Raw genomic sequence first — 19,454 nt, forward strand, 5'->3', positions numbered from 1 at the left:
TCTTTTTATCTTACTTAACTTCTTGTCATGTATCATTAAAATTTTTCATATTAGATGGTGAACTTATAATAATTTCACAACAATCCATTGAATGGATAAAGATTTTATAGCTTTTATAGACTGGATAAATTGATATTTAGATCATCTAGGTTTACTTTATTATAAGTAAATGGAAAGGTAAATAGATTTGTTCATACATTTTTTAAGGCGAGTATTTTATTTTGTTTTCTTAGCATGAATTTCTGAATTTAATTCTCTGGATAGAATATGTAAATATTTTAAGACTCATTTTTTCATGGCCCTGAATTTTCCACCTAAAATTTTCTACCATTTATACTCCAAACAATTAACTCTTGTCTCACTACATGGTTTGGGCATAACATGATAGACTGAGATAAAGACGTAGGGTCAGTTTTAACAAAGTCTCTGAGTACAGGATACAAAATAGATACTAGCAAAATTTCAAGCCAAAAATATATTTCATGCTATAAGCCATATTTATCCAATTCATTTATGTAAAAAGTCCTAATGGAAGATTTCATTTATGTCTTATTTCATTCTTACTGTATGTTATCATGCTAATTTATATTTTTTCATAAATAAGCCTGAATTTGGCTTTTATTTTTCTCCAAAGTTATATAAGGAGAGTTAAGAAGCTTTGCTATATATCAGTATGAGAAATTTCAGTAGGATTCTCAAGAGAAGAAACTACCTCACCAAGTGTCTCAGAAAGATAGGTCATTTAAACTGAACTTATAGTCCTGATAAGAAATAAAGGAAGGAGCTGAATTGAACTCAACCTACCAGCTGGATTCTGATACTAACAGGATGTGAGGGAACCTGCACTGAAGCGCTGATCTTTCCTAAATTTTTTCTAAGTTTTAAAACTTCAAAACTTGAAACACAAACAAACAAACAAACATACACCTCAGTATTTTCAAGTTATATCATAAAGTTTCACTTTGCCACTACTTTAAATCAAGATTTCTTTACAACTCTCGGGAATGTTTCCGATCCCTTATTTGTTACAATTTCCAGCACTTTTGAGTAGAAATCCTTGAACAAATGTCACCAACTCTAGAGCAAGTCACCAATTATTGAACTTACTTTTTCTGACTTTGGTAGAAATTTCAGCTTTACCTGGATAGGCTTAAGTTATAAATATCTTCAGGATTTTGTTTAGTGCAGTCCTTCCAACTAGCTATTTTTCTGTCCTGAGAATGTACCAGATGCTTGTAGTGATGGGCTTTTGCTTTTACTTTGTTTTTGAGAAGAGATCTTTGGTTTGCAAATCTGGGGCTCTGAATGTGACTTACTCACCAAATGTCCTGCTTTGCTAAAGGAAGTGGGGCATCCAAGGGTAACATTCTCATTATCTTTGGTAAACTAACGAGGCTTAGTTGATTCAGGGAATAATAAAGAGTAACATCTTTCTGATGTCTCACAGATTAATTCTAATAGCATATATGAGCACCCGATAAGCATTGAATGTTGTGTTTCACCAACACACTCATTTAATTCTCCCAGCATCTTTATAAGATAGTTACTATCATTATTAACCTGATTTTTCAGATAGTGGCTGTTTAGCAACTAGCTAATGGGCGGGCACACTACTAAGTGGCAGTGCAGGGAACTAAAACTGATTTTCGCAGGGTCTCAAAAGTCCATGGTCTTAACGATCATAGTGCGCTTCATTGTTTAAGAAAATCAAATGATTTCCCATTGCCATTTATCGATTTTTACAAAGTTTGATACACGGCTGTTTTGAAGAATTTCTTGTTGTAGCAAAGAAAAATCAGATGTATAAAGAAAAATCATTATTTTAGAATTAAAGAATAAATCTAGCCTTTAGAATTTTCTTGGAACTGAAAGAAACTAAAATAGCCCTTGATCCAACTAACTATGTTAAATAAGGGACTGGTATCCAGAACATTTTGGTGACTCAGAACATTCGAGAGCCATGGTTAGTGAATGATACAACCAGAATTAAAATACAGATCTCCTGGATTCCATTGTAGTGCTTATATATAGTTATTACACCAGTTTCTAAACAAAATCACATACAAAGTTTGAACTAGATGGTAGTTTAACTAGATTAGACTAAATGCTTTTCACAGGGCTTGAAAAATGAATTACAAACATGATTTTTGTGAAAGTAAGCAAAATGGTAGGTATCCCCCAAATATAAAACTCACATAGAAAGACCTATGAAATATTTTTGACAAATTCAGCTAAGAGTTGACAGCAGTTTAAACCACTCAGGAGTCAGTAATATAACATTGTGTGTGAATTTCGCTTGAGGAAATGCTATAATTTGCTTTCTTTTAAATGGAATCCAGTTCCAATTTCAGTGCTTCACAAAATCTTGCTAAATATAGCAGCAGGATTTTAAGAGTAATAGTGTTATCTACTGCTGACTCTGTCTCAGAATCTCTGCTTCTGTAAAGAATCACAAAAGTTGCTAACAAAACCTCCCTTTCCAATAAGAAATTTCTGAGTTGTTAATTTCCTATTTACCAGTCAAAAATATTGGCCATGCTTATATACAATAAAAACAATTGGCCATACTTATAAAGGCAGGGAAAAGACACAGCTAAGGTTTGCAAGGACAAAGAGCAAACATGAATTTCAGTTCTTTAGGATGGTTTTTTAAACTTTTGGCCTGGTTATAAATTATACTGGAAATGATAGGCTAATTTGTAAATTGATAACTTCATTGATGACAATAGGAAATATCTATCAAAATTGTAAATGCATAGGCTTTGGTACTCCAGACTTTGGTATATCTTTAAAAATTTTTGCTACAGAAGTGCTTATGTATATGAACAAAGATGCCCATGAAAGATGTTCCCTGTTGCAGTGTTTATAATGTAATGTGTAATATATTAAAATCATGTAAACATTAATCAATTGATGAATGGTTAAATTAAATAAGGGACACGAATGTTAAATATTATAAGACTTTACAAAGGCTGAGGTTAAACTATTTATATTAATATAGAAACATATAGGTTAACATATATATATGTAAAAAACTGTAAATCACAGAAAATATATAATTCAAATTAGGTTTTGATTACATATATATGTAGATGTACATAGATGATAGATATATTTACAGAGATAGATAGATAGATAGATAGATAGATAGATATAAAAACATAGTCATTTACAGGTAAGTTTATTAGAGGAAGAGGGGTTAGAGGAAAAATTGTTACTTTTTAAACTCTTGGTATTCATATTTTGCTTTACTAAATTATATAATTATATTGAATTAAGGGATTGAACTTATTTTTCAAGTCAAAATGAATACTACCTTTAAGAAATTTTCAACTTTGAAATTTGATCTGGGGAAACAGTTATATATGTTATCACCAAAGGGAGTTTTATTAGAAGATATGGAAAATAAAACATTATTGAAAATTGCCCTCTAGTTAGTACAAATTTCTTTCTTACTCTGAAATTCTAGCAATCCTTAATTGTCCTTGGATGACCAAATTGAATACAACCACCCAAGAAGTTATTTCAAAAATATTTCTTCCAGGAGATAACCCTTCAAAACCCTTTCCTTTCGAGGCTTCATTTTCAATAGTTATCTACTGCCTGAGTTTCTGCTTCACAGGCTAGAGAGAGACATTTGTCTTCTGTTTATGCATGAACATGAACTTTTTCATTTCTTCTACAAGATATTTAAGTCTCAAAGTGCTTGAATGATTTGATTACCTACTTCAACATAGAGGGTTGATAATCACAGAAGACAGATCTATTGCTGGTGAATGAAGATCTGCCATTGATTTATTAGTGCTTTAGAATAGCGATGCAAAAGTTATGGCTGATCAGGCACTTCCATTATAAATATCTATTTTGCTTTCATTTTATAGCAAAAATCACGCACAGGCAGAAGGTTTCACTTCTTTAACCACAGTCTGTAATTATTCAGACAAAATTATAGCTCAGAAATTTGATTTTAATTAAGATAAATTTGTGGTTTTCCCTTTTTGTTGTGGTTTTTTAATGATATAAAAATCTCATTGTGAAATGCTGCAAGCATTTTATAGCATGTTTTATACAGGGGGATTTTGAAATACTCCAGAGCTTTGTGACACTCTGATATCACAGAAAAGTGATGTGTTTTGAAAAATGACACAAAAGAGGCCATGTCAGTTAGTGAAATCATGACAAGGAGGCTAGTTGCTTTAGAAATCAATTTCCATTAATCTAACATTTTCTGAGAATGTTTTATTTAGAAAATACTAAAGTCATTGGTCCACACTGATGTTTTCCAGTGACTCACTTTGATGTTTAAACCAAACAATATTTTTGCTCTTATTGCCTTCTAAAATGTTGATAGATTTTGATTAAGTTTGATTTAACATTAAAGTATATTAAGAAGTTCTGGATGCAGACATTTTCATCTGTATCTGATGCAAGACTGAGTCCAATATATGTCTCAAATGAATGTATCTTCAACATCTAAAGGAAATTCAATACACAAATATATGGTAGAGAAATATGTGATATTACTGGTTAAGATATATAGTTTGCAGAACTATTTGTGAAAAATTATTATATAAATATGGCCAAGTACTTGAAAAATAAAACTATCGTTTTTCAGGGTGAAGGCATAAAGAAAACGAACATTTGGTGAAAGCCTACTTTTGTGCTAGGAAATTTATAGCATTATCTCATTTTTTCCTTACACTAGCCTGGTGTGGCAAGGAACTGAGTCTTACAGATGATTAATGACTTGTCAAAGGTCTGAAGTCTAATAAAAAGAAAAGCTTGGACTTGAACGCAGGGCTGTATAACACAAAACTTGTGCTCTTTCAACTCTGACTCTCTTTTCCTATCTAATTTTTTTAAAAAATAGCAATGACAAATACATGTGTATACAGGTAGCTGTATTTAAAAAAAAACCCAAAACTTTTATTAATTCAACATATGTTAAGCTAGAATGTAAGCTCCATGAGGGCAGGAAGCATGTCCATTGTGTTTCTTATTATGTACTCACCACCTAATTCAGTGCCTGGTGACAGGAAGTGTTCAATGAACATTGTGTAAGTGTATAAGTAGAAATAAAAGATATTTAATATCTATTCAAATAAATATCAATAACATAAATTATAATTCCTATGAATAATATAAATGCATAATTTATATACTATGTTTCAATGTTTGAGAACTTCCCAATATTTCAGTGCTAAGGCCACATTTATTACTGTGGTAAAAAACATAAATTTACCATCATAACCATTTTTATATGTATAGTACAGTAGTGTTAACTATATGGACCTTACTTTACAACAGATTTCTGGAACTATTTCATCTTGCAAAACTGAAATTCTATACCCATTGAACAGCTCCCCTCTTCCCCTTTTCCCCACCCCCCAGCAACCACCATTCTACTTTGTTTCTAAGAATTTGACTACTTTAGACACCTCTTTTAGGTCCCTTTGTGCCTGGTACATTTCACTTAGCACAATTTTCTCCATGTTCATCCATGCTGTTGCAAATGGCAGAATTTCCTTCTCTATTAAGGTTGAATATACAATTGTATGTGTATACTATATTTTCTTTATCCAGTCCTCCATTGATGGATATCTAGGTTGTTTCTACTTCTTGACTATTATAAATAATGCTTCAATGAACATGGTTGTGAAAAAATCACTTTGAGTTCCTGCTTTCAATTCATTTGGATATACACTGAGAAATGAAATCACTGGATCATATGGTAACTCTTTTTTAGTTTTTGAGGAACCTACATAATGTTTTCCATAGGAGTACACTATTCATTTTATAATACATTCCCACGAACAGTGTACAAGGGTTCTGATTTCTCCATATCCTCATCAACACTTGTTATTTCCTCTTCTCTTTCCTTTCCTTTCTTCTTTTTTTTTTTCTTTTCTGAAAGGGGCCATCCAGTGGGGTGAGAGGTGATATCCTATTGTGGTTTTGATTTGCGTTTCCCTGATGACTACTGAATTTGAGCATCTTTTCTTATGCTTGTTGGCCATTTCTATATTTTCTTTGGAGATGTGTCTATTCAATTCCTTGCCCATTTTAAAAATTGGATTATTTGTTTTTGGTGTTAAGGTATAGGAGTTCTTTATACACTCTGGATATTAACCCCTTATTAGATATATTAATATAATAGATATATAGCTTGGAAATCTTTTCTTCCATTCTTTTCACTCTCTTGTTGCACAGAAGCTTTTAAGTTTAATGTAATCCCATTTGTCTATTCTTCCTTTTATTGCCTGTTGTTTTGGTGCCAAGTCCTACGTCATAAAACTATATCCCTATGTTTATAGTTTATAAAGGAGTTTGTACTTTCTGGTCTTATGTTTAGGACTTTGATCCATTTTGAGTTAATTTATGTATATGTGTATATATATATATATATATATATATATATATATATATATATATATAGTGTAAAATAAGGGTTCAACTTAATTTGTTGGCATGTAGATATTCAGTTTCCCCAGCATCATTTATTGAAAAGACTACCCTTTCCCCATTTGTTAGCCTTGGTACCCATGATGAAGAACATTTGAAAGTTACATCATGGTTAATTTCTGCAATTTGTATCCTGTTTCACTGGTCAAGATGTCTAACTTTATGCTAGTGCCATACTGTTCTGATTATTATAGCTTTGTAATATATTTTGAAATTAGAAAGTGTAAAGTCTGCATCTTTGTTTTTCTTTCTTGAGGTTGTTTTGGCTATTTGAGGTCCTTTGAAATTCCATAACAATTTTAGAATTATTTTTCTATTCCTGACAAAAATGCCATTGAGATTTTGGTAGGAATTTCACTGAATCTGTATGTTGCTTTGGGTGATATGGACATTTTAATTATATTAAATCTTCCAGTCTATGAACATGAGATGTCTTTCCATTTATTTGTGTCTTCTTCAATTATTTTCAGCAATGTTTTGTGATTTTCAGTGTACAAGTGTTTTGCCTCCTTGGTTAAGTTATTCCTAAGTATTTTATTAGTTTTGATTCTATTATAAATGGAACAGTTTTCTTAAGTTGCTTTTCAGATAGTTCATTTTTAGTACATGAAAATTCAACTGATTTGTGTGTGTTGATTTGTATCTTGCAAATGTGTGGAATTTGTTTATTAATTCTAAGAAAATTTTTGTGGAATCTTTTGTATTTTCTAGATATAAGATCATGTCATCTGGAAACAGAATTAGTTTTACTTCTTCTATTCCAATTTGGGTGTATTTATTTCTTTTTATTGCCCAATGGCTATGATTAGGATTTCCAGTACTGTGTTGAATAAAAGTAGTGAGAGAGGACACCCTTGACTTGTTCCTGATATTAGAGGGAAAGCTTTCATTTTTCACCATTGAGTATGATAATACCTTTGGACTTTTCATCTATGGTCTTAATTATGTTGAGGTTAGTGATTTCTATTCTTAGCTTGTTGGGAGTTTTTTTTTTTATAATCATGAAATGGTATCGAATTTTGTCAAATGCTTTTTTCTGTATAAATTGAGATGATCATGTTTTCCCCCTTTATTCTGTTAATGTTATGCATTACATTAATTTAATTTTCACATGTTGAACAATCCTTGCATTTTAGGAATAAATTCCAGTTGGTCTTGGTGTATACGTTTTTTTAATGACAAAACTGAAGCTCAAGGAGGTTAGTTAGTTAAATAGATTCCATACTACAGCTAAGTTATAGAGCCAGAATTCAAACCAACTTCTGACTAGTCTAGAAGCTTCCTGTTTAACCTATGTAGAAGTTTCCTGCCTTGGAAGTGTGGAATAGTGTGACTAGATGATTTGCGGTTTTGAGAACTCCTTTGCTAATATTTAAAGTTCCTGATGATTGATTGATCATATTCTTGAATCAAAATTTCTGAACATGTCTCTTTTCTTATAACCTGCTCTTGTTTCATCTCTTATGTATCAATAGTCTCCACTGCCTTATGCATAGCTCAAAGCCTGTTTTCCTTGACCCCCAGGTTTGTCCTGTGCTGCTATTTGCTGCCAGTGCCCTTCACCCAAGCTCCTCATTTCTTTCAGTAGCTATACCTGTACTGAACACTGTATTTTGCTATAAGAACTATCTGGCAGCATTATCCCACTTGGACCACTTAGAAACACTTTATATTCTGAAAGGAAATGATAGATTGCAATAGGTATCTCATGTTAGCCTATTGTTTTTATTTAATCAAACCAGCCAATTATAGGTAATTTAGAAATAATACAAAATTATTTGGTGTTTGGAGAAAATTACTAAATAGCTTGACTTTCTGGGAGGTAAGGATAAATGCCTTCAGTGACTTATACCAGGCTTGGGACACGGTAGTTGAAGTGAATTGGGGGCATGAATGAATGCATGCCTGAAAATGAGTTATTGAGGTATCCTGAATGATTCTCTACTTATGATTTTATTTCTTATATAAAGCAAATACATTACATTAGTAACTTCATTAAATTAATCTAAATCTAAGAACTGTGCAAATGCCATGTTATCTATATTAACTGTAAGATGTGGTGATTAAGAAAGTGAGTCCCTTACAGAATAAAAATAAAACCAAACTTGGAAAAAAAAAGAAAAGAAAAATGAAAATCAATCTTGGGTGTGAATCTACCAGTTATACATTATGTGACTTTTGGCAAGTGACTTGATTTCTCTGTGCTTCAGTTGATTTCTCTGTGCCTCAGTTGATTCATATGTCCTCATAATAAATGTAAAGTCCTAACAAAGTACTTGGCACCTAATAAGCATTACATATTTTCTAGCAACTCTTATAAGGGAAGAATAGCTTTAGGTTTAGTCATTTTTATCTATAGCTCTGGCTTGAAAGCCTGACTTGGGGACAGAAATTTAAACCCAGGTAAAGGTCCCCAAAATGAAAGTAAAAATGTTAATTCATAACAGCCCCTTCTGAAATATTTGTTGGTTAATTGAGATGCAAGGTATATTTTCATCCCATAAAAGATAATAAAAAAAAATAACAGCAGCAATAACAAAACCAATAACACTACACTCTGTGACAAATTCAAATCTTGCTACAGGTATGGTGAACCCCTTTTATCAACTTCTGCTTTCAGGCACCTGTTTCTAGCTTTCAGTATTTTAGTCCTGAGCTGCAGAGTTTTCATCAACGGGGAGAAAAGGTGGGTAAGCCACAGAGAATGAGTACAGGATAATTTTGAGAATCACCTGAAATAACAAGGGGCTTGCAGATTCCATTTAAATGTGACACCAGTTAGAGAGAGCATCCTGCAATCGCAAACACACAGAGCATCTATTGACTTCAGTTCTCTGGCTCTTTCCCTGCAGAGCAGATCCAAGCACAAAGCCCCCACTGTCTTCAAAAGGAAGCTTTGTGCTTGGATGGGCTCAGCAGGAAGAAGATGAGAAGCTCACCCCTGGTTCTTGTTCTTTTCCCAGATGCTTTTAGCTACAAGATACTGTGCTAAGGTATGCAAATGCTGTACAATTTTTAGTATGCTCATAGGCAGGTTGTTTAAGAAATGGCAGTTGGGAAGTGCATTTTAGACTTCATTGTGCTGAGCTACATGATGGCAGACATACAAGTAGTCCTGAATTTGAACCTTGCACTTAGTTACTGCAATAAAAGTTAACCTTGGACCAAATCAAATATATCTTAACAGGTTGTTACATAGAGTCTATCTTCAACTGTATGCCAAAGCGACCTAAATACCTCTAAGCTAGCCAAGAATCCCAATGATATTTTGGCTGGGCATTGGAGATATTAAATGAAGAGTTCTGGTATTGTTCCCATTATTATTCAATTCTTCCTTGGTTTCAACTCCATGAGGGAGAAAATTATCACACCTCTTTAGATTTGTTCTATATAGTTTATTAGATCCAAATGTGGTAAGAAACTCTGGACCAATTCTCTAAACCAGCTGTGTTTCTACATACTACAATATTGCATTTTGGACATAACTTTGCATGTTGTAATAGCACTCTGAAGGATTGAGATAATACCCTCAGTGTTCACTGTGGAGATGTAATTGAAGTGGGTCTGGACCAACATAGCTCAACATCACTGGACTGTATTTTCAGAAAAAAAATGAAGAAAATTTAATAGAAGTTACTTTAAACATGGATTTTTAGAGTTATTGAGAATATATTAAATAACACCTCAAGGTCTTTTTTTTTTTTTCTTAAAGTTCTATGAATTACTAAAGACCACCCTCCATTTTTAAAATCTGACTGAAATGTATACTTTTTACCCAGGGTCATTGTTTTCAAAGACAATTCAATCTTTGAAGGATTCAAAGAAACTATATATATATATACACATATGAGACTTTTGAAGATTGACCATTCTTATTGTATTCTTATATGGTGTATTTTAAATTTGGATTGTATTTTCCCAGGAGTGAGGAAATATTTCTTTGCATATATGCACCTGTGCTAATAAACTGAAGGAACTCAGTGAATGTAAATTAGAAAAGAGTATGATATTTCTACTGTTTACTTGGAACACAAAATTAAAAACAATATATACATGCCTTGATCTGTCTCAAAGGAAGCAGCCATATTTCATTAAAAAATATCACATCATAAATATTTATTTTCTAAGAAATAAACTCTAGGAGGTTCAGTTGATTTTTATAATATTTTATAATAACTAGTCATTAACCCTAAAATGTATTATTAAGAATACTCTAAATAACAATTACTCATGCAGCAATAGAAAGCTTAAAATATTTAGTAAAATATTTATTTTCCTTATTCATTTTTTTCATGACAGGTATTAGGTTTAATATGTCATAATTTAAAATTTCAAATATATGCCAAAATGAAAATACAGCAACCCCCATATGATTTTAACCATCAAATCTGTAGCAAAATATTTCATCATTACTGCTTTCTCTCCCTTTTAATTTTTTATAGGAGAATTCTAAGGCAAATTCCAGACATCATGTCATTTCACCCATAAATACTTCAGGGAATATTTTTAAATAATTTTGTGAAAAGTAAAATAAAGGCATCTTCTAATATACCTGTGAAATGATCACATTTTTAAAATTACAACTTTTTAAAATACTGCCTAATATCCAGTCATTATTAAAATTTCCCCAATTGTCTAAAAATAGTTTTGATACAGTGTTTTCTCCTATGTATTTTAGTTATTTATTTTTCTATTTCTAAAGAGTTTATAATTAAGAAAATAGAAAAACAGGAGACTCACAAATACACACCTATTGAGAACAAATAGTGAGTATATAATTTTTATAATGAATCAGTTCTTATAACTCATTTATGGATTTAAAAGGAAGAAAGAAGATGAGATGTTTATAACATAGACAGAACCAAGTGGAATTTTACTATAAAAAGTCTTACGAAGAGGTGTGAATTTGATGTTCTCTCTGGATTGCTCAGAACATCTTAAAAGGCCAACATTTAGTTCTTTTACTTTAATTGTCTACTGCTTTCTTTTGGTAATGAGTATTGATGACTAGGATGAAGGCAGCTCTTTTCTATCATTTAATCTACATAAAATAATTCAATCTGTATTAGAAATAGTTCTGAGGGAATTACTTAATTTTTTTTCTTTTTTTTTTGTTTCCTTTGACTTTTTTTTAACATCTTTATCAGAGTATAGTTGCTTTACAATGGTGTGTTAGTTTCTGCTTTATAACAAAATGAATCAGCTATACATATACATAAATTCCCATATCTCCTCCTTCTTGCGTCTGCCTCCCACCCTCCCTATCCCACTCCTCTACGTGGTCACAAAGCACAGAGCTGATCTCCCTGTTCTATGTGGCTGCTTCCCAGTAGCTAGCTATTTTACATTTGGTAGTGTATGTATGTCAATACCACTCTCTCACTTCGTTTCAGCTTATTGAAGTTAAAGTTTACTTTAACTTGTTTGGATCTATAACAACACAGAAAAATAATATGATTCAATGTGTTTCATGAAAACCTGGTTGGAAGACATACACCCAATCTATTTTACATTTAACCAATTTAATCTATTTGCTAAATATGTTCTCTAAATGTGAATGCATTTTCACTTTCTGTGCCTTTGCTCATGTTATTCTATCCTCCTGGAATATCCCTTCTCTTACTTCCCATCTTCTGAATATTTGCTTATTTTTAAAGTCTCGTTCAAATGTGAACTGTTCTCTGTGGTCTTCCCTGGCTCTCTCAAATAATCCCAGGTGGAATTTATCAATTCTTTCCCAATACTTCCACAGCATTTTGTTCATGCCAACTATCAAAAATTAGATAATTGGATTGTATTTTTTAAAAATGAATAAGCAATCTCATAATTTTTACAGCATCCTATTTTACCAGTTCTGTCTGTACTGTTTTTGACATTCCTGCTTAACCCTAAACAAATGTTATAAAGATATTCTCTTAAAATTTCTTCTAAAAGCTTCTTTGTTTTACCTTCACACTTAAATCTGCTCTCTTTCTATTCTCCTGGAGAGCTTGTGTAAAACATAATTATTACTTTCATAGATGTTTGGCTTAATTTCCTGGCAAAACCCTGGAATTTCCTCTGTGTGAATGTTTTAACTAGTGGATTTAATTAAACTAGATTTAGTAACGCTCAGATTTTCTATTTTTTTAATGCATTAGTTTTGATATTGTTTTTCTAAAAAGTTGTCCATTTTGTTTAATTGTCAAATACTTGTGAATATCCTCTGTTTTTAAATGTCTGTATCACTGGTGGCAATATCTATATTTCATTCTTTCTATTGACAATTGAGGTTTTCTAACATATTTCTCTTTATCTTTCTTACGATAGGTTTGTAACTTCAATTAATATTACACAGAACCAACTTTTGGCTTTACTCACTTTATTTCTTATCCATTATTACATTTCAGTAATTTCTGCACATTATTAATTTCATTGAGAATTTCACTTGATCTTCTCTTTCTAACATCTTTTGGTGGATACCTAGATAATTGATAATCAGGTCTTTTTCTTTTATGACCTACCCATTGTAAGCTACACATTTTTATCTAATTACTATGTTACGGTCACCCATCAGGTTTCTTTATGTCATATCTTCATTACTTAGTTAACTATATTTCCCATTTTCCATGCTTCCTTTGTGCTTTTTTCACCTATAGCTTATTTAAAAGTGTTTTGCTTAATTTCAAAATATACGGGATTTTTCTAGTTGTAAAATTGAACTGATTTTTTGCTTAATTTTACAGTGGTCAGAGTTTCTCTGAATAATTTCAGTCTTCTGAAACTTTTGAAGTTTGCTTTATGAACTAGCATATTGTTAATTTTGGTACATTTTTTTAATTTGCACTAGAAAAGAATTGGGGTTATGTTTCTGGTTTAAGAATTCGATATATTTCATTTAGATCAATCATGTTAACTTTGTAGCTCCAGTTTTCAGTATACTTTCAGGTTATGGTGAGGTTGTTCTTTCCTTTTTTAAGAGCGATGCCTTCAATTATTTCATTATGATAGTGAATTTATTTTTCTTTAATTTATATTTCATATTTTTATCTCTATTTTTACTCTGTATTATTGGGTGCACACATATTTAAAAGTGTTATACAGAATGAAATGGCTCTTTTGTGGTTCTAAAATATCATCTTTGACTTTAACAGTGCATCTTGCCTTAAACTCAATTTTGGATGAAATTAGTATAGAAATGCCAATTTTTCTGGGAGTGCCATTGTACTTCATATCAGTTTCCATTCTTTTACAATTTATGTTTTCTTATATTTAGTATACCTTTTATAAGAAGCATATATATTTGGGTTTTGCATTTTTTTACAGGCTGAGAATTTTATTCTTTTACTTGTAGTATGTGGTTCACTTGCATCTATTGTAACTACTGATATGGTGTGTTTATATCAACATCCTTCTGTTTGTTTTCTATTAGACCAATTAAAAAGTTTTGTTTAAACATTTGGCCATTAAAAATTGATCTATTGTTTTTATAATTTAATCTTTCTTATTAACTTCTTAGATAATAGTTTTCTTACTTTTTATCTTGGAGATTAAAACATGAATTTTACAGCAGTCTAAATGCAACTCCTGCTAGAATCATTTATTGAGGTATAATTGATATACCAAAAAACTGCACATATAATGCACAGAATTTGATGAATTTGGACATATGCATATACCCATGCTACTATCACAACAATCAAGGTAATAAATCTATTCATTACCTCCAAAAGTTTTCTTATGTTTTCTTTTCTAGTAAGAATGCTTAACATGAGATCTACCCTCTTAACAAAATTTTAAGTATACAATACCATATTTGTTAACTATAGGTATTATGTTGTATAACAGATCTCTAGAATTGTTCATCTTGCAAAATTAAACTTCATACCCATGAAAAAGTACTCTTCCTCAATTTGAGACCTTGGTGCTACCTTTCACATTACTGTTATCATGTATTTTCAATCTAGATACATTTTAAACATTATGACACATTACTAACTTTGCTTGCTATAGTCAACATTTATTTATGTTAATTCATATCATTATCCTTTCTATCATTTTTTTCTTCCAGCACACACACGGCTGAAAAACCTCCTTTTGGATTTAATGTAATGGAGGCATGCCAGTGCCAAAATGTCTGTTTTATCTTGTCTAAAAAAAAAAAAAATAGTGTTGCCATCAGTGTTGAAGAACATATTCACTGGGTATAGAATTCTAGGTTGGCAATTTCTTCTCTTGCTCTTTCTCTTCACCTATCATTACTTTTTTCTGCTTTTTACCATTTCTGTTGAGTCTTATTCCTGTGCTTTTATGTTATTTTGCTCCCTCCCACTCAACTCCAGAATGTTTTGAAAATTTTTCTCTTTACTTTTAGTTTTAAGCACACTGGCTCTGGAGTTTCTGGGTATGGTTTCCATTGTATTTATTTTGCTTGATATTCACAGTGTTTCTTGACTCTACAGAATGATGTTTTTTACCATTTTTGGAAAACCTCTCAAAAGTATCACTTCAACTGTTACATTCTCTCTCTACTTTCTTTCTGGAATTAAAAATTCAATCATTTAAAAAACTTGTATTGCACCCCACATGTCTCTTACACTCTTTGAAAAATATTCTGTATGTTTTACTTCTGAATTTCAGTTTGGTACTTTCAGTTCAAGAATCACCTTTGATGTGTCCAATCTACCAAACTTACCTATTGTTAAAGAGAGTTCTCATATACTCTTCACCCAAATTCCCCTAAATTCATATTTTACATAGCCATGGGGGCATTTATCAAAAATAACAAATTAACATTGGTACAATAGTGTCAATTAAATGGCAGACTTCAAACAGATTTCAACAGATTTTCCACCAATGTCCTTTTAACTTTCTAATGATACAATTCACAATATCACATTGAATTTAGTCCCCATGCCCCCACTATCCCCTCTAATCTGTAATAGTTTCTCAGTCTCTCCTTGCTTTTTTTTAATAACCTTGAGAATTTCAAATACTACTGATCAGTTATTTTGTACTATATCCCTCCATTTGGATTTCTCTGATGCTTTCTCATGGTTAGAATTCATTTATGAATTTTAGGAAGTATAATACAGAGATGAAGAATAACACTCATAGCATTATATCAGGGGATATGTATCAACATGATTTACTAGTGGTAATACTAGAATTAATCACTTGGTTAAAGTTGTATTTTCCAAAAAAAGTTACTATTTTTTTCCTTCCCTTATTCTATTTGTTAGAAGCAAGCCTGTAGGTCCAGACCACACTCATGGGAAAGAGGAGTATCAAATAATTTCCAATCATATGTAAAAAGCACCATAGTAGTTAGTAAATTCTGGAGGAGATAATGTGAGGTCATGCAAATTTCCCATTTCTCTTTACAATTTCACCCACTAATTTTAGCATTTTTTTCTGTGAAACTTGTCTATAGCAATTATTACTATGTTCTGTTCCTCTCATAATTTTGATTTTTACATGTATCATTCGTATTACTTGGAATTTTTCTCTAAGAAATATTTTTTCCATGCCTCTTCTTTATTTAATATTTTACTTTTATCAATATGGACTCATAATATTAATTTTTTCTTTGGTTATAACCAACACTATTGTTGTCTATTTTATTGCTCAAATTGTTCCATCTTCAGCCACTGGGAACTTTTATTTTCTTTTAACATGTCTTTATACATTTTCTTTCTTTTTTTTAGCACTGCCTTATTTATTACACTGTGAGGTGCCCCAAGATCATATTATATTTTCTCTGCTCCAGCCCTAGAATTAGCCATTCCTCCAGGGAGCCAAGGTTCCTTTTATTGTAAAATGCTATTTAGAAAGTAATAAATGAATGCTATATATGCTAATTGCTACTGAGATATCACTACCTCTAGGCTCTCTCAGTGGACAGAGCTAGAAAATATATGTATGTATCTGTAATTATTTCTATATCTGCATGAGTATTAATAAAAATAAGCATGCATTTATACTGATAACCCCTTAATCTAATCAGCACAATAGGGTTAAGTTTAGCCTCTCTACTTACTTATTTGTAATTTTTTTTGAGACATTGAGAAATATGTCTCCCATTATCTATAATTTATTTACTTATCTGTTCAGTCTCAGTACACATATAAAGTACTTTCAGAAGTGCTAATCTGTACCCTGATTAAATAAACAAATTTACCATCTAGAGTGCAGTGATTATATACAGTACAAAATGACTTTTGACAAGGATATCAAGGAATTCAATGGGGGAAAAATAGTCTTTTCAAAAAATGGTGTTGAATAATTGGATAGTTCAACGGGAAAAATGAACCTTACAACATATACAACAAATATGCATATGAGATAGATAATAGACCTAAATGTAAGAGCTGCAAGTATCAATTGTCTAGAAAATATTGGTGACCTCTGATTGGTGAAGCTTTGTTAGTACACAAATATAGGAAACAAACAAAAAACCCCACTAAGTTAGACTTCCTAAAGATGAAATATATATATATATATGTATATATATATATATATATATATATATATATATATATATATTTCCCATTTGAAAGACACTATTTTGAAAATGAAAGAGAAAAAAAACCCAGACTAGAAGAGATCATTCACAACATATCATGTGTTTGTTAAAGAGTTGTATCCAAGTATATATAAAGAGATCCTACAACTCTCTATAAGATGAAGAGCCCAATTTTAAGATATAGGAAAAATATTTACATAATATGCTACTAAAGAATATATTAAGATGTCAAACAAGCACATGAAATATGTTCAACGTCCTTAATCTTTAGTAAAATTCATATTAAGTCTATACTCATTAGAATGCTAAAAGTAAAAAAAGATTGACAATACTAAGTGTTGGTAAAAATATATAGCAATTAGGACTGTCATTCTCATATATTGCTAGTTGGAATACAAAATGACACAGACAATTTTAAATAAAATTGACAGCTTTTGTTTACAAAGGGAGACATACATTTAACATATGATCCAGAGATCCCACTCCTAAGCATTCATCCAAAGAATTGAAAACATATGGTTGTATAAAACTTGTGTTAAGTCATAGCAGCTTTATTCATTATAGCCCCATACTGCAAATAATCCAAATAAAGATGGTCTTCATTTTATTGCTTTATATTCTCTTCAACTGTGTATTCTTAACATTTCTTTTCCAAACATTTTCTTAGTTTTCTTTTTTTAATTCTAAAGATGCCATCCCTCCCTTTCCCCTGCAACCTAGGCTTTCAATTCATGCTGTTAATTCATGATCACACTGAACGAACACAGTCATGTCTAGTTCTTCTCTTTTCACTGATATAATGCTCAGTGGATTTTTCTTTACTCTATTCACACTTTATCTAAGCTGTATGTATCTTCCTCAGGGCATTACAATGTGAGGTGCCAGATGTTAAATTATACCAGTTTCTCTGTACCTCACAGAACATGGCAGGGAAAATCAGGTGTGAGAAAGTCAAGCCTTCCACTATGTCTTCATTGTGATTCTGCTAAGTATGTTCTAGCAAGTTTCTGGACACTTGTTGAGGATTCAGCTAACTAAGTGAGTTAATAGCTATATTATCAATATTTCATCACTCCCCAGGCATCCCTTATTGCCATGCAACTTGATTGTACTCTCTCACTCTGACTTAGTGACCAGTGCAATACTGGTAACCGTAACTCAAGCAATAGCTTTGTCATTTTCCCCCCAGGCTCTCAAATCCTTCTCCATGCATGAGCTTTGGGTGATTGGGCTTATTCCATCTGTCATTACCATGAGAACATGCCTGAGATAACACACTGGAAAGTAAGAATCACAGGCACTATTGTCTCCATTCCCTTTTGTCCAGACTACAGCTGACTGAATGCCTGATATGTGAGTGTTCCAGCACCAGATGAGCCACACAGCCACACCCCTAAATCACTGAACTGCAGAAGCATTATCAGAATAAATGACTATCTGTTCTATGTTTGAGTTTTGAGGTGCCTGTTTACACAGAACTGTTGTCTCAAGGAATAACTTGTACAGTGATAAATCCTTTTCCTTTATGGCCAGAGATTTTGCTATCCTGGTTTAACATGGGTCCCTGGAGATTTCTGTAAGAAGATATAAGCTTAGGCTCTGCTCCTACGTATTTCACTTGGATGCATCAAGCCAAACTTTAAAGATTATTTATCTTTTGTATGACACCACTCTTTCTTCTGTTAGCTACTGATTTAGTACTGTTGGTGCTTTTTGCTCATTTATTTTTTCGATTTTGGAGGTTTTGAACTGCGGTTTTACTCTACTATGTTAAACAAGCCACACAGTTATTTTAAACATGGTAGTACCTCTCTCTTTAGATATGAAAAAAAATATTTTAAAGCACTCTTAAATTTGAAGCAAGAGCTATTCAGCAAATTGTATACCATGTATGATATAAAATCTTTAGTTTTCAAGATGAAGACTTATATAGCAGGAATTTAATATATAATAAATACATATTTTAAAACATATAGAAACTATTTGGATGACAAAAGAGATGAATTCATAAGATGCTGACCATTCTCCTAGCATATGGTTGAATTTCAATTAAAGAAAAAAATATAAATATGGTTTGAAAGCTATTCAGCATTTAACGTTTAAGTATTTCTCATAGGATTTTTTAAAAAATCATAGTTCACTTTACTAATAGTAAATGTGGGTTTGGAAATTTTCTAAGATTCAGTCTTGTTTTTCACATCATGCCCTAACCATATTATTAAAGAAACTTACAGTGTTTCCTCTACCCACCACATGCTGCCCATCTCTGAATCACTACCTGAGCAAACCCCAAAGAAAATACTCTGTCAAATAACATTTGATTAAACAGAATGACCATCTAGCATCAGAGCACAGTGATTAAAATGTCCTCTGTTATTAACACCATCATCCATTAGTTAAAGGTAGAATTCATTTCAGCATAGAAAAAATAATCAACCAAATGAGGTACTACAAATATGATTAATCAGCTTTTAATTACCTAAGACTC

This window comes from Mesoplodon bidens (genome assembly GCF_964165515.1).
Source record: "Mesoplodon bidens genome assembly, chromosome: 7".
Classification (NCBI taxonomy): Eukaryota; Metazoa; Chordata; class Mammalia; order Artiodactyla; family Ziphiidae; genus Mesoplodon; species Mesoplodon bidens.